The sequence below is a fragment of the Patella vulgata genome, chromosome 4 (assembly GCF_932274485.2).
Source record: "Patella vulgata chromosome 4, xgPatVulg1.2, whole genome shotgun sequence".
Classification (NCBI taxonomy): domain Eukaryota; kingdom Metazoa; phylum Mollusca; class Gastropoda; family Patellidae; genus Patella; species Patella vulgata.
The window spans coordinates 37,655,105-37,668,782 of NC_065882.2; the positions used below are offsets into that span (position 1 = coordinate 37,655,105).

A 13,678-nucleotide genomic window follows, 5' to 3' on the forward strand; every position below is an offset into this window, starting at 1 on the left:
CAACCAAACGGACAACCTGAAAAGTTACAAATATACCCCGCTACAATAAGATCGGTGATAAATAGCGACCCAAGTCTTTAGGTTTTTCTGCACACATTTTCTTTAACATTGATTTGAGAGTGCCATTAAATCGTTCTACCAGTCCGTTACATGCTAGATGATACGGGGTTGTAACTATCTGTTTGATAGATAACAAACAACTTACCTCTCTCATTAACTCAGACGTAAATTGTGAACCTCTATGATACAATATTTCTTCTGGTACTCCAACTCTTGAAAAAATATCAACTAAAGCCTCCGCCACTCTTTCAGCCTTGATTCTCGGTAAAGCTACCGCCTCTGGATAACGGGTTGCATAATCCATTACTGTTAAAATATACCTATTACCTACCTTTCTCCGGCACTGGTTTAATAGGACCAACTAAATCAATGGCTATACGTTTAAACGGGATATCAATTATAGGTAATTCGCCCAATGGTACCTTAATAACTTTACCTTTAGGAAAGGTCCGTTGGCACACATCGCAAGAGCGACAAAAACACCTAACATCACTTTGCAAAGCTGGCCAATAGAACTTTGTTAGAATTCGATCTGCCGTTTTTCGAATGCCTAAATGACCACCAAACATGGATTCATGAGCTAATTGTAACACCCAATTACGATACTCTCCAGGCCCTACAAGCTGACTACCTTTAAAAGATGGTGACTGAAATATACGATATATTAGGTTATTACTGGTTTCAAAGAAATTTACATTATTACCCATAGTCTTTTTCTCGCCCGTATTGACCTTCTCTCTTACTTTATTTAATGCAACAATAATTTCTTGACTATGTATGCAGATAAGTTTCACTGTTGGTTCTGTTATAAACGTGATTAACCACCATACAAAAAATAACAAATCACTACTGGATTTCTGATGAAGCGAATAACACAAACACTATTTAACTTCTGGTGAAGCACAAATCACTACTGGATTTCTGGTGAAGCGAATAATACAAACACTATTTAATTACTGGTGAATCAAATAGCACAAACACTACACGATACAAGCTGGACACAGCTTCTGTTTTACTTTGTCGTGAACATAGTGGAATTATATTAATTAAAACATTCTACAATTTACTGCCATCTACAAGACAAAAGTATTTTCAGTTAGCAAATTATATACAACATGCAAGTTTACTGTTTAACCCCATGATATATATCGAAAAATAATACAGCATACTATATACGGCACAATTACCAAATTCTTAAGTACAATAGTTTAAAATCATAGTATACTTACAGATTGTCATCATTTTACCCCCAATGTCCGTCACCTAGACTCCATGTCTGTTTGCCGTTATGGTCTTCCCCAACTAAGCATTGAAACCGGGCGATATAATAAAATCGAAAGATATAAAAGATTATGCAAATGTTGTAATATGAAAGCTGTTAAGGTGAATTTCACTTTCTGCTGTGCTGTCCCACGTATATATCCATCGTAGAAAGAAAATTGTCGCGATATTTTTGGTCTTTTCCATCTCTTCACAAACTAAAAAACCTCATGAATCACGGCGATAATAATGTAAAACTGCTTAATCTTGGAAAATATCTGTATCACTCAACGAAAGTTAGAGAAAAACTGTTAGATAACCATACCTGTAATAAAAAGTTAAAGTTAATGTCATCAAGACCATCATTTGTCACCAAGACAAGAAAATACACACGTCACCAAGACCATCATTCGCCATTAAAGTAAAGACAAGAAAATTATTATGTCACCAAGACGATCATTTTTCACCACGACAAGATATATTCACCTAGCATTTACAACCACATTTAAAATTAGAGGGAACAGACATTAGACATGTCGCTTACTCCCTACTACACTTCGGGAACAGCAACTAACAAATTCAGAATACCTTCTTAAATACCTTACCCCAAACTAAAACTCACACAGCATGATTTCCAGACAGTCATATGCACACATGCACATCACTCATGGCTTTATAATTGACAACCGGAACACCTTGTTAAATTCAATGCATTTATTTCAGTCTGGATACTCGGTTAACAATATATGGCAGTACGCAAGGTCAATGAGTACATTAAAGAGACAGTACCCAACTCTTAAAACGGGCAATACCTCACTCAAAAAAGCATGATTTTTGCGTCAGAGACATTCTGTAGATATACATCCATTATATGTGCTTTTTCGAGATTCAAGTCTGAATATCGAAAAGCGAGTAGCTCGTTTTTCGACATTCGCCAATATCAAAAAACAAGAAGAAAGAGAATCTTTTTATGCGAATCCACTGCTCAGACATTTCGTGAACTGAGTACTGGTGAGCTAAATCATGATCACTTATACCAAACACCAACTTTTAGCCTTGAACTCTGCTAACAACTGTAAAAACAATAGAGTGTATACTGAGTTGTGTTTCTTTCCTGAGTTAATTTCTAACTTTACACCTGTCTATTTTGACACCATTAAACCTAGAATAAGGGTTTCAAACAAGCCAAAAAAGACTGTAGAGGATTGAATGCGACCAATTTGATCCAAATAACGAAATCCTCTAATTCATATTCTACTGTTCTTTCTGAGCAACGAAGTGGTAAAAGTGTTTTCAACATTCCTGTTGTAACTGATATTTTTCCTCGTGTCAAAACATCTTCTGTCGACCGACCGGCATGTGTTACAAATGTAAAATTTGTCTCTTGCCAACATTTGAAAACTAACATGAACTTTGGGTTGTGGAATGCCCGTTCACTGACAAACAAACTTGGTGCTCTTACTGCCTCGGTCATCGAGAATAAGCTCGATTTTTTCTTGGTCACTGAGACATGGACTAAAGATGGGATTGACCCAACTGTCGGTGAGCTATTACATGGACTAAAAGGGTATGAATTCCTTCACAAACCCCGGAAATTTCGCAAAGGAGGTGGTGTTGGACTTTTAGCCAGAACCAACCTAGCTGCGAAAAAAAGGAGGTCTGCGAACTACCAATCCTTCCAGTACCTTGAAGTGACATTCTCTGTCAAAAGTGAACTATTTAATGTTTTTGTCATCTACAGACCACCCTATTCAGCTAAGAATAAATGGACTGTTGATGATTTCGTATCAGATTTCAGATCACTATTGGAAGTAGCAATCTCTCGACCTGGTCATTTACTGATTGGGGGCGATTTCAATTTTCAATATGAGTCCAGTGACCGTGCTGATGTGCAGAAATTAATGGACTTGTAACGTCATTCGGACTTATCCAACATATTCGCGGGGCCACTCACGAAAAAGGCCACACCCTGGACTTGCTATTTACCAGGGAGTCTGATTATTTTATTAATTCTATCAGCCTCTGTAGCTGACTCCCATCCGACCATAGTGAGGTTATTGTCAATCTGTACATTGTCCGACCTCCATGCTTACGTAAAACTGTGCAGTGCAGAAAATTGATTGACATAGACCACGATGTTCTAAAAGACACTCTTGTGAAGTCTCTTGGTAGTAATAAGCCATCCTCCCCCAGTACAATGGCTGAGTACTATGACTCTTGCCTTACCTCAGCTTTGGATGGAGTGGCTCCTTTAACAACGAAGACAGTCACCGACAAGCCCAGAGCACCATGGTTTACACCTGTAATTTCTGCTGCGAGACAAGTTTTGAGAAAAACTGAAAGACAGTTTCCGCCAATCCTGGAAGTCAATAAGGACATTGTAAGCATGGCCAAAAGAAAATATAATGACCTAGTAGAGACAACTAAACGGAACTATCATCAGAGCCAAATACAAAATGCCGACTCCAAGGAACTCTTCCAAATCACTAATAAGATCATTGGTAACAAGAATTCTCTAAGTAACATTATCCCTGAAGGGGTCTCTACTGAGCAAGATGCTGCGGATCTTCTATCGTCATTCTTCATGGAAAAGGTGGATAAACTGTGTGACAAGTTTAATACATCTGTATCACAACATGACGATGAGGCCCCATGCCCCTCCTCCATGTGGATGAAATAAAAAAAACTGATCATGGAAGCCCCATCTAAAACATGTGGACTTGATCCTATGCCCACAGCTTTGGTGAAGAAGCATGTTGATAGCCTAGCACCATCTATCACTGAACTCGTGAACGAGTCTCTTTTAACAGGGATAGTGCCAGACTCTTTTAAAACTGCCCATGTCCGTCCACTTTTGAAAAAGGTTGGACTTGATCATATTCCTAAGAATTTCCGCCCCGTTTCTAACCTTCCATTCGTTTTTAAGATCTTAGAAAAAGTTGTCATGTCTCGTTTACATGAATATCAGTGCCAAAATTCTCTATATACTAAATGTCAATCTGCTTATCGCCCTAACCATAGCTGTGAGACAGCTCTACTCCGTGTGCACAATGATGTAGTCACTGCCCTAGATTCACGGTCTCATGTGATACTCTCACTCCTCGACCTTAGTGCCGCTTTCGACACTCTGGATCACGTGGAGCTATTACATAGACTAGAGATCCACTTTGGGTTGTTAGGAACAGTTATAGACTGGTTCGGGTCGTATCTCTCGGATAGAAGTCAGTCAGTTATTGTTGGTAATAGTATTTCTCGTCAAATGCAATTAAAACGCGGTGTACCCCAGGGCACAGTTTTAGGTCCAGCATTATTCACTATGTACACCGCCCCAATCGAAGAAATTATTACTAAACATGGTTTGGATGCTACGATCTATGCCGATGATAGTCAATTGTATTTTACGTGCAAGGATCCATCTGTATCATTAGATGCCATTGAAGCCTGTATCGATGAGATACGATCATGGATGTTTGATAACAAACTGATGCTAAATGATTCCAAGACTGAAATTATTCATTTCAAATCTCGTTTTGTAACACTACATCCATTGAGTCCATTTTATTGTACCTTCGAATTCAGTTCGAAACCTTGGTGTAATGTTTAATTCAGATTGTTCCCTAGAAAGTTTTGTTCAGCAGACTTGTCGTAGTGTTTCGTATGCACTGTTCAAGATTGGGCGTATCCGTAGACTTCTTAGTCCGACAACTACTGAGAAACTAGTGCATGCCATGATCACTTCGAGACTGAACTACTGTAATATTCTGTATCATAACATTAGCATTGCACAAACAAAGAAACTCCAGGGTTTACATAATGCAGCAGCCAGGTTGGCAACTCGAACGAAAAAGACTGATCATATCACACCAGTGCTTTTCCATCTCCATTGGCTCCCCATAGTTGAGCGTGTTGAATTTAAAGTGCTACTAACTATTTTCAAGGTAGTGAACAATATGGCCCCAGCCTATCTGAGCGAGCTCTTGTCCGTAAAACAACCACCGAAATCTACCAGATTCAACCAGGCTCCATCTTTGGACTATCTCATCGGAGAATACAAGAGAACGAACAATAAATTTTATGGAAATAGGATTTTTCGGCACTATGCACCTTCATTATGGAATAATCTCCCTACTGAGAATGACATTGATACCTTTAAACGCTCAATTAAAACCATGCTCTTCAAGCGTCATTTGACTTGCTGATCAATTCTCTGAATCATGTGACGAAATATCTTACTAATTAAAATCAGCTTTACTGTCTTTTAAGTATTTTTTATTCACTAGACGTTATTATATGAACACCATATCATCGTTGAATTTTTAAATCATAATATATATTTTTATAACCCATGTCTCTGTAAAGCGCGTTGAGACTTTGCCATGCATTTTTAGTGATATTTATGTTATGTTTGTAGAATGCGCTATATTAAGAATGTATTATTATTATTATTTATTAGACATCCTCATTGATGATATCTTTACTTCGTTTTAGAAAACGTATTTAATCAAATGTGGTTTGGAGACATTCTATAGATATACATCCATCAAATCTGCTTTTTCGAGATTCAAGATCGCCAATATCAAAAAACAAGTACAAAGAGCAGTTTTTTTTAATGTGAATCCACTGCTCAGGCATCCATCCTAATTTATGATATCCTTAGTTTGTTTTACAAAAACTAATTTAATCAGATATGTTTTGTATTTATTTTGTAGATATACATCCATCAAATCTGCTTTTTTTGAGATTCAAGTTTGAATATCGAAAAACAACTCGACAATATCATGCCATACTACCACATAATAACAGGGCCCAATTGAATCTCAAAACTTTTTAAAATAAGGCATTTCTGATGCACACTACTGTTAACATAAATGATAGGATTAGAATCGTTTTCTGTAGATGTTTGCACACAAAGCCGTTTTGCTAAATTTTAGGTCTCGCAATTCTTTCTGGTGTCTTTCTCGTCTTTTACGATTTTGCCCTCATCACGAGATCGTTCTCATCATTTAATATTTCACTTATTTCATGTTTCATAGTACTGCATGTTCTTTTATATGTTATCACCCCTGAAAGTAAACTATATGTACATGTATATCGTATTTTGGGATATTCATTGACTTTGGGATATTCATTGATTTTTTGTGAAGTTGTCTTCATTTGAATGAAAAAATTTACATTTTCCAAACACAGAAGCCGTTTTATTCAATAACACCAATTAATATCAATCTTCTACGCTACTATGGCCTGTGGGTTCCATAATAAGTTGCTCTTAGATACCATGGTTAAAGTGTTTAGTTGCTGTGGTGACCCGAAGGGAATGATTAGTTTATGCACAACAATTCCTTCTTGTTTGCAAACTTCTGACACAACTTTCTGTATAGTATTATGACCCATGGGTTGATTGTTGTACCATCTATCTTCACTAATTTTTTTAAGGGGTCAGGTAGAAGGCATCGCCCCGCCCGTCCGTCGGTCATACTCTCAAGTATATTTTGAAAATTTCCACAAGGCAGCGTTCTTTGTGCTCACTAGCATGATCTTCCTATGCAGTATTCCACCTTGAACAGTTTTAGATATATCCTCCGTATATCACGGGACAGAGATGCCGTCTGAAGAGGTAATCGGTGAAATCGGGCTATTTTTGTACTTCAGATTTCGATGCTCCTTTTCACTGCGTAGTGAAAAATGCAACCCGTTTAAGTAAATCATTGTTTTTTATTAAAACGTGCGGGTTGTATGTTCCTGAAACGCACTTTGCCCACAAGGGTTCAGTATCATCATCTGTGAGCTGTTCAGCCTTGCTTCTTCCTCTGTACTAAGTCTTCGTTTTTTGTTGATTTATTTGGCCATCTAAAACCTGGCGAAATTCTTCAAATTTATTGTTTTTCAAAATATCCAAGTTTTTCTTACATTTAAGACGTAAATTAGACATCAATCCCATTACCATCCCTTTTTCTAACTTTTCTAACAACGAAGTGTTTTAACCAAAAAAATAGATCACTATTGTCTATGTGTTCAAGATCCTTAGTTATTTTCCTTTCTTCATCATTATGGTGATTGTTCCGACATATTGGCCATGCTTTAAATGTCTTAAACGCCCACTTATTTCGCCTTAAATTCTTTTTTGGTACAGGGTTATTTGCAACGTTTAAAATCGTTTCCTCGTTAGCAATATGAAAACGTTGTCATTATCAGATCGATTTTTCTCAACATCGGCTGGATTTCCAACATCCATATATAAAATATACAGTAATTGCTCTTACACGCTGACTTGATGCAATAATTTCCTCGTCTGAATTTTCAGATAAAATTGAAATTAATTTCGGCAATCTGACTGGCAACACAGAGTTCTTCGTCTGACTCAGTCATTGACAGCATTTTACTTGTGAACTGGCCGATGAATAGCTAAAATAACGCATGTGTATTTTGGGCAGTGGGGACAAACAGTTCACAAATAGTAGACCTATACTCATTTCAGCAGTGATGTAGCCCTACAACATGCTAAAACATAAGATTATGTTGCTATATGGGGGTATGCTGACCACTTTGTCATTGAAGTGATGTGATATGTATCTCAAATAATACCCAACTAACCCTCGGTTCGATATTAGAAGTGTTGCATGGCCGAATGGCTAGTGCGTTGCATCATAAGGTCTGACATTGGATTACCCGATTGTACGCGACAATGAGCAGCGTCGCCTGTCCAACCTCGTGGGTTTTCTACGGGTCCTCCCACTATTAAAGACCCCTACGCTCAAGCAATTTATTGGATTGAAACAGGACCATGTATTTTAGTCCCTAGTTTGTGTCAAGTGGACGTTAAATCAAAGGTGTTAAGATTTAATTGTATTTGATTATTATCTTTGTTGCATATTCTGTATATCTTTGCCTACTATTCACATACCTGTATCATTTGCTTGATAAAGACGAGAGTATCTTCGTAGAAACGTCGTTTAGTATTAAACTCAGTAATTCTGTATCCATAAAAATGTACCTTGTGTTAATCAAACTTGTAGTAGGGTATTATTTACCACGTATACACTGACGATTTTAAGCTCACTGATAATTCGTCTGACAGCGAAAAGTTGTTATATGAGACTGTGATTTATCCATAACAAGAACTGGCGGTCAGTCAGTTTTGATTAATTCTCTTTGCACATTTCAAACGATAAATATAGTTTATTCGGTGGTATCATTTCCAGCATATTCAAATCTTTGTCACAGATCAACCATGACAAAGATTTCTATGTTAAAACAGTATATGAAGCTCATTTATGTAAAATGGATGAATGACAACGTTGTATTTTGCATGGTGGCTCATTGAGTAAGACGTTGGCTTGCTAACCTAGAGGTCCCGTGTTCGATCCCTGCGTTGGCCGAGAAAGTTCATCGTGGATTTTCGGGCGTGGTTCATCCTTGATGAGTGGTGTAGGACGGAGGGCCTGACATAAAACAACGTATATCGTTCGAACGAAAAACCGAGTTCGCATTGACGTACATGTAAAAGATTCATTGATAGATGGAATTCGATATAACAGTAGGCCATATTGCTTCTGTCCGGACAAAATTTCCCTCATAGCACATCGTATGGCATATGTCCGTCTTCATTATCCCAGTCGGAGCAGAATAGTAGGATATTAAACCCCATTTCTGTTGTATGGTTAATAACACTCGAATGCCGAAGAAATGGAGCAGACAGACCATAAACAGTGTTTCAATCTAATGACAAAAATTAATATTAATTTGCATAGAACTGCCATACAATATATGTTTCAGATTAAATCTAAAACAAAAGGATGATTATGTTTCACTTTCAGTGAGATGTTGAAAGGGAAAATAAGAAAGGTTGTTCCAGTGAAAGATGTATGTTCAGATAAAAAAGATTCGACGTGTTTACTACAAGATCTGGGAAGAGTAACTAATATAAAAGAAAAAGTTGAAAAGAACAGACAGAATCATTTCATTGGAAATAAGGTAGTATACATTATTAACATAACTATAACTATTACAAATCGATGTTTCAATTCTGAAAGGGGTAATTAGATTACAATTAAGGCATAAGAAAAATAATCATAAAATAAACAAAATCTTGTCCTTTATTTTGTTAAAATATACCGTACACAGACTACTTTATTTTCTGGGGGTCATTGCAGGAAAAAATGGATTTTGGTATGCATAGCCATGTAAAGATTTGACCTGGACCGCAGCATCAACGTGGTGTGGCTTTTATATGCACATATTAATAATAATTGCCAACTTCGTCCGTCCGCTAATTCTCTAACACTATCGGTCAGAGTGATTGTTCATTTAACGAAATTAAAAAATCTTTAATCAAAAAGCGTCGAATCATCTCCAAATTTATGTTCGAAATTATGAAATCTTGTGTACACCGATACACAACAAATTTGATCGAATATTTAAAATTTGGTAAAATTATTTCAATAGGGTAAAGCAGCCCACACACGCTCAATGTCATTGTCAATACTTGATACTGACAATTGTATTGAGCGTGTGTATGCGATATTGAAGATCAAAATAACTGATCTCAATATGATTGAAGAAATCAAAAGTCCGTAGATTTTTTATTGACGATTCGTCAATTTTTGGGCAACAATTGACCGTGTGTGGGCGTCATCAATAATTTTTCATTTCACGCAAAGACGTCGATGTGAAAACATCATGTCGCAATCGAAGCAAGAGTAACTAGCTTTTGTGAAGGAGGTGATCGACGTTTATCGGGAGCTTCCTTGGTTAAGGAAGATGAAGTCAGACGATTATAACAATCAAGTACAAAGAACGATACCCAAAGGTCACGAAAGATGATGTGAAGGCAAAGCTTAATGCCCTACGAACGAATTTCCGAAATTAAATGAAGAAGGTTACTGACTCAATGAAATCTGGATCGGGAAGTAACGAAGTATACGAACGTACACTTTGGTATTTCGAAGCACTGACATTCCAGGCTGATCAGGAGATGCCGTCCCAGTCAAAGAGCACAACTGAAGTAGAAACGAAACCAAACGTGAGTTCGAGTATTTTTTATTCATAATCTTTTCGGTCATGAGTACAGTAATTTCACCCTTTGAGAGACTTTCGCTTACTCTTCGATATCTCGCCACTGGGAACACGTACGAATATCTGAAGTTCTTGACCGCGATCTCTCCGCCTCCCCGCTTCCCATCAAAGCCATCTGCGAGAGAGTTATCGAATCCCGTGATGCTATCATCAGCTCACTCAAGTTGTACATAAAGGTAAGAAACAATTATGAGTAAAACATCAAATGGTATTGATTGTCGATACAAATTAAAATTACATGTGCATTGATTTCCAGATTTCACTCTCTAGATTGGTGTAAAAATGATTCTCTGATTCAAGATTCCCTGAAAAAAAGATGATCTGAGAGAATTACAGAGGGTAATGAACAGAGGATTAATCAAGAGTAAAATAACAGTGCGCTAAGTTCAAATTCACTGGAGACTGTCTAGTTTAACTCAAAATGAACTGGAATAGGTGATTGCTAACAAACATTATTTATTGTACATTCAATAATCTAGATTGGAGTAGGTTAATGATAATGTTCGATGATTAACGCGAATAAGTCCAGATTCACTTTTACATGAAAGTCTGTCAGTCCTGCTGATTGAATATACATATACTCGTACTGTAGTCATTTGTCAAAAAATACGTCTCGATTGAGCTAACTTATAGCTGGATCAAATGAAGCCAAGTAGGTAGCCAGATCATGAGTACCTTCCTCAGGAAATGGCGAGTTCAATCCTTTGACATTCTCGGTGGATACGTAGATGTCGATGGAGTACTGTAATTGCTATGTATGTTAGTATTCAAAATCATTGGTGAAGGCGTAAATCTGCGCTGAGACGAATATGAACTGTGACTTAAGTTACTGTATGGAGTAGTAGATCCGCTGGGAGGAGGGGTTTCATTGATCCGCACTGAGTGTCGATGGAGAGCCCCATATTGGCCTTCGAAGATGATGTCATCGATAGCTTTTTTTGGCAAAGATTTGCTGGTTGGGATCCTTTTTAGATATTTCGGTTGCCCAGGTTTTCCGTAAATATTCGAACTCATCATTTGGCTGTTGCGGGCGCTTCCATGCTAGCGATATTAGTTCGTCACTTGTATTACTCTTAACAACGTATCTGCGTTTTGTAAGCTTTTCTGCAGTCGTGACTGCTGGAAGCGTTTGTAGTTCAGATGCCTGTTCTTATGATTGGCTTGTTTCTGACTCGTCGGTCCCTTCCTTTTCCTTGGAAGTTCGTGTTCATTCTGAAATGGTGATGATTTATTTTCACATTTCAAGACGCGATAGAATTTTCCGCATTGCCTAGGTGCGATTTATGGAAAACATGTGGCTATAAAGAAACCAGCAGGTTCAGGGTCCTACTATTTCAATTACAATCAGTTCTGTAGCGTTGTGCTCATGGCAGTGGTTAACGCAAACTACGAATTCATCATGGTCGACGCTGGTATAAATGGTCGTGTTTCTGATGGAGGAGTGAACAGCCATACGAAATTCGAAATGATGTACGAGGGACGAGAACTGGGAACCTTTGCACCAGGGTGATACTATAGATCTACCGTATGTTTTTGTGGCTGATGAAGTCTTTACGATGACTGAAAATATGATTAAACCATATGGTGATGTTGCAATGGATATTCAAAACAGAATATTCAACTATCGCCTAAGTTGATATCCTCGTTTCACGGTTTGGTGTTTTCCAAAGACAGATACAAGTCTCGCCAGAGAAAGCAAGTAATATAACTATCGCATGCTGCTTTCTCCATAATTATTTGCGGAAGAAAAGTAGGAGGTATTTGGCTCATGGAAGTGTTGATTGGGAGGATGTAAACCACGAGGTTCATGCACACATAGCAGGCATACAGCGTTGAGAGTTCGCAAAGGGTGTGTTCACTGTCGAGGGCTGTACTGAACACTTTGTACAGATAGGCTAGATGCATCTACGTGAACATAAATTAACTTTACTGAAAGTCCTTCTCCATCAATTCATAGCTTGGTGCCCCGCGGAAGCGAATACACTCTCGACCAGTCAATGACGCTGGTATATTTTCTGGAAAGACCATGCATTCGACACGCGCGTCCCTGCAGGGTACCGGGTCTACTGATCGCGAGTTCCCGAGTATAGCCCAGCAATCTACAGCTGGCTCGCTCGAATCGAGGGCAGTTTTCAAAATGGTACTGCGGTAAGGCCGTTTGAAGTAGATGCTGGGGAATTGGCATGGTCATACATGTACAGCAAGATCGCCACACATACCGGCAGATTCTATATATTGAACCAAGGGACTCTGCGTTGGAGATTGGTAGGTATGCTGCTGTATAGTCTTTTAAGATCCTTCAAGATCTTTTACTGAATTCTCCCTTGTGGTGAACTAATTGCTGGAATACAAGGTTGTATTCTTGAAATCGAAACGATTATGAATAAAAAAAATACTCAAGCTCACGTTTGCTTCCGTTTCTACTTCAATTGAGCTCTTTGACTGGGACGGCATCTCCTAAGCAGCCAGGAATGTCGGTGCTTCGAAATACCACAGTGTAGGTTCGTATACTTAGTCACTTCCCGATCCAGATTTCATTGAGTCAGTAATCTTGTTCACATCATCTTTCGACGCATTGGGGTATCGTTCTTTGAACTTGGCCAGTAACTTGGCATAACCATCATCTTTCTTGCTTCGATTGCTCTAATCGTCTGACTTCCGTAAGGCAATAGATTATGGGACGCTGAAAATCTAGAATTTTCCTTTTTAGAGCCTATTCAGACGCTTTTATCACGAAAACTACTCTAAATTTGTTTCTTAAAAATCGGTTAATTAGGGTCCAAACGGTGGTTAAGGGTGTGAATGCAACTCTAAAGGGGTCAATATAGCATAAAGGGTCCAAAAAGGGTCCCAATCTTTGAAAAAAAAAGTCGACAATTCGCTATATGATTGATAACGCTTGTAACGGTATAAGGGAGGTAACTACTCCTAACAAGATGGGTCAGACTAGCAATTATTTGCTAAATATCGTTAAATGACCGATATTTTGAGGAAACAAACAAGAAAAGATTGGTACTCTGGCGAAAATCGAGATTTCTCCGTCGGGTGTCATTGAATCAAAACAACTAAATTATCGTTTGGTAGCTGATGTGGCTAGATGGATGTAGAACACTATTAATTTTGCATATCTCGGTAGTGCCGGTTATTTTTAGATATATTTTTCACCCTCCTTTTACGGCATATTATTTGCCTATCTGTATTGACAATTTCGTGTAGAATTGATGAAGAGGTAATGAATATCTCTGTCCTGCCTGATTTGGTGTCCGTCTCGTTTCTTTTTTGCCCT

General features: G+C 38.0%; 1 pseudogene; it reads right to left on the reverse strand.

Moving 5' to 3' along the window:
* Positions 1-850: 850 nt before the first annotated feature.
* Positions 851-12,930, reverse strand: LOC126817882 (uncharacterized; annotated as a pseudogene).
* Between the last annotated feature and the right edge of the window lie 748 nt (positions 12,931-13,678).